Genomic DNA, 3,756 nt, shown 5'->3' with positions numbered 1-3,756 from the left:
TCTGTGCTTTTTAATATGTTGTATACTTTTGTCATAGCTTTTCTTCCAAGTAGCAAGTATCTTTTAATATCATGACTGACTACACTGTCCACAGTGATTTTGGAGAAAGAAAATAAAATCTGACACTGTTTCTACTCACCCCCCGCCCACCTCACCAATCTATTTGCCATGAAGTGATGGATACCATGATCTTAATTTTTTGAATATTGAGTTTCAAGCCAACATTTTCACTCCCCACATTCACCCTCATCAAGAGACGCTAGTTCCTCTTCAATTTCTCCCATTAGAATGATATCATCTGAATATCTGAGGTTGTTGATATTTCTCCTGGCAATCTTGATTCCAGCTTGTGAGTCATCCAGCCTGGCATTTTGCATGATGCACTCTGCATAGAGGTTAAATAAGCAAGGTGACAATATACATCCTTGTCTTACCCCTTTCTCAATTTTGAACCAGCCCATTGTTCCATGTCCAGTTATTACTTGACCAGTTATAATTTGACTTGCCTCTTGACCAGCATACAGGTTTCTCAGGAGATAGGAAAAGTGGTCTGATACTCTTATCTCTAAGATTTTCCACAGTTGTGATCCAAACAGTCAAAGGATTTAGTCGTCAATGAAGCAGGTATTTTCTGGAAGTCCCTTGTTTTTTCCATGACCCAATGAATGTCACCAATTTGATCTCTGGTTCCTCTGCCTCTTTCAAAATCTAGCTTATGTATCTGGAAGTTTTCAGTTCATATACAGCTGAAGCCTAGCTTGAAGCATTTTGAGCATAACCTTGCTAGTGTGTGAAATGAGTACAAGTATATGGCAGTAGGAGCATTATTTGGCATTGCCCATCTTTGGGATTGGAATGAAAATTGACCTTTTCAGTCCTGTGGCCACTGCTGAGTTTTCCAAATATGCTGATATTTTGAGCGCTGCACTTTAACAGCATCATCTTTTTGGATTTGAAATAGCTCAGCTGGAATTCCATCACCTCCACTAGGTTTGTTTGTAATAATGCTTTAAGTTAGTAATGAAGTTAAGCCCACTTAACTTCACAGTCCAGGAAGTGTGGGTCTAGGTGAGTGACCACACCATTGTGGTTATCTGGGTCATTAAGACCTTTCTGAATAGTTTGCCTGTATATTCTTATCATTTCTTCTTAATCTCTTCTGCATGTGTTAGATCCTTACAGTTTTTGTCCTTTACTGTGCCCATCCTTACATGAAATATTCCCTTGCCATATCCAATTCTCTTGAAGAGGTCTCTAGTCATTCCCATTCTGTTGTTTTCCTCTATTTATTTACACTGTCCATTTAGGAACACAGTCTTATCTCTCCTCGCTATTCTCCAGAATTCTGCACTCAGTTGTGTATATCTTTCCCTTTTGCATCTCATCTTTCCTCAGCTATTTGAAAAGTCTCCTTAGACAACCACTTTGCCTTCTTGCATTTCTTTTTCTTTGGGATGGTTTGGTCACAGCCTCCTGTACAATATTACAAATTTCCATTCATAGTCCTTCAAGCACTCTGTCTATCATATCTAATCCTTTTAATTTGTTTGTTACCTCCACTGTATACTCACAAGGGATTTTCCTAGTGGCTCAGATGGTTAAAAATTCACCTTCTGTGCAGGATACCCTGGTTTGATACCTGTATTGGGATGATCCCCTGGAGAAGGGAATGACTATCCACTCCAATGGACAGAGGTGCCTGGTAGGCTACAGTCCATTGGTTCTCAAAAAGACAGACATGGCTGAGCAACTAATATGCATACCTGAATGGTCTAGTGGTTTTCCCTATTTTCTTCAATTTAAACCCAAATTTTGCAATAAGGAGTTCATAATCTGAGCCATAGTCAGGTCCGTAGTCTTGTTTTCAATGACTGTATAGAGTTTCTCTTCAGCTGCAAAGAACATATTAATCTGATTTCAGTATTGACTATCCATTGATGTCCATGTGTAGAGCTATATTTTGTGTTGTTGGAAAAGGGTGTTTGCTATGACCAGAATGTTCTCTTGACAAAACTCTGTTAGCCTTTGTCCTGCTTCATTTTGTACTCCAAAACCAAACTTGCCTGTCATTCTGGATATCTTTTTTTTTTAACTTTATTCATTTTATTTTATTTTATTTTATTTTGTCAGTGCCAGGTGTTTATTCCCCCACACGCGGGACTGCTCAGACACAACACACACAGGGGTTGGCACCGTGGGAGGGAGCAGCGCCCTGGCCTCAGCGGAGGACAGGGCTTTCTCTCAGCCCTTGGCCTCATGGCGGGAGACGGGACAGGACCGGTTCTCTCTCCTGTCTTCACTGGGGACTGAGGGAACCCACGAGCAAACCATCCTCCCACCTCTCAGCCAAGAAGCAGCCACCTTGGCGACAGGTTTAGTTCCAACGGGTACAGTAAGTGGAGGCGGGATTGTTCTGGTCCCAACCATGACAAGGTAGGGTGTAAACGATAAAGGAAGAGATACTTTGGATTCGGCCATGAGAGGGGTCAGGCGACATCACAAGAAGCATGTGTGGAGGTTGGGGGCAGTACAGTTACTGGGCTTCTGAGCTACCTAGTCCCTGGCTCGGCAGGAAGGGTAGCAGAGATGGACAGGGCTTATTGTTTGGCATTGATGATGTCGACGAACTCAGGCTTGAGAGAAGCACCACCCACAAGGAAGCCATCCACATCAGGCTGGCTTGCCAGCTCCTTGCAGGTTGCCCCAGTCACAGAACCCCCATAAATGATGCGGGCGCTCTTAGCCACTGCATCAGAGACGTTGGACTTAAGCCATCCCCGGAGCTTTTCGTGTACTTCCTGGGCCTGTTGGGGTGTCGCCGTCTTGCCAGTACCAATGGCCCACACAGGCTCGTAGGCCAAGACAACCTTGCTCCAATCCTTCACATTTCTGCGATGACCTTGGTTTGCTCGAAAACGACCTTCTCAGTGATGCCAGCTTCCCTCTCATCTAACTTCTCCCCAGTGCAGGCGATCACTCCAAGTCCCTCTGCCAGGGCATGGGCTACTTTCTGTCCAATCAGCTCATCTGACTCCCCAAAGACATGCCTTCTCTCAGAGTGCCCCAGGACTACCCACGTGGCTCCAAGGTCTTTGATCATGCCAGGGCTAATCTCCCCCATAAAGGCCCCATTGGCCACTTTGTAACAGTTCTGTGCAGCCACTGCAATCTTGGGATCTAGCTTCTGCCTGGCGAAGTCAATGTAGGCAGTGGGGGGTGCGCAAACCACCTCGGTGTCGGCCGGCACCTTGGCCGCGTTCAGAGTGTTGATGAGTTCCCCCAGGTTGTTCTTCCTCCCGTTCATCTTCCAGTTCCCCCCCCCCCCCCCATGAAGCACTTCCTGGAGGGCGCCGTGGCTAAGGAGCAGGCACGCTGAAGGTCAGGAGCCAAAATTTATTCATTTTAATTAGAGGCTAATTACTTTACAATATTCTAGTGGTTTTCCCATACATTGACATGAATCAGCCATGGGTGTACATGTGTTCCCCATCCTGAGCCTTCCTCCCACCTCCCTCCCCATCCCATCCCTCAGGGTCATCCCAGTGCACTAGCCCCAAGCACTTGTCTCATGCATCCAACCTGGACTGGCGATCTGTTCCACAAATAATAATATACATGTTTCAATGCTATTCTCTCAAATTATCCCACCCTTGCCTTCTCCCACAGAGTCCAAAAGACCGTTCATCTATGTCTCTTTTACTGTCTCGCATATAGGTTTATCTTTTCCACCTTTCTAAATTCCATATATGTGCATTT

At 45.0% G+C, this 3,756-nt stretch overlaps 1 pseudogene; it reads right to left on the bottom strand.

The window, feature by feature from the left end:
- Window positions 1-2,358: 2,358 nt before the first annotated feature.
- LOC139030400 (triosephosphate isomerase pseudogene) lies at window positions 2,359-3,316 on the bottom strand (annotated as a pseudogene).
- Between the last annotated feature and the right edge of the window lie 440 nt (window positions 3,317-3,756).

Source organism: Odocoileus virginianus, chromosome 22 (assembly GCF_023699985.2).
Source record: "Odocoileus virginianus isolate 20LAN1187 ecotype Illinois chromosome 22, Ovbor_1.2, whole genome shotgun sequence".
Taxonomy (NCBI): domain Eukaryota; kingdom Metazoa; phylum Chordata; class Mammalia; order Artiodactyla; family Cervidae; genus Odocoileus; species Odocoileus virginianus.
This window is presented reverse-complemented; position numbering and strand designations above follow the sequence as displayed.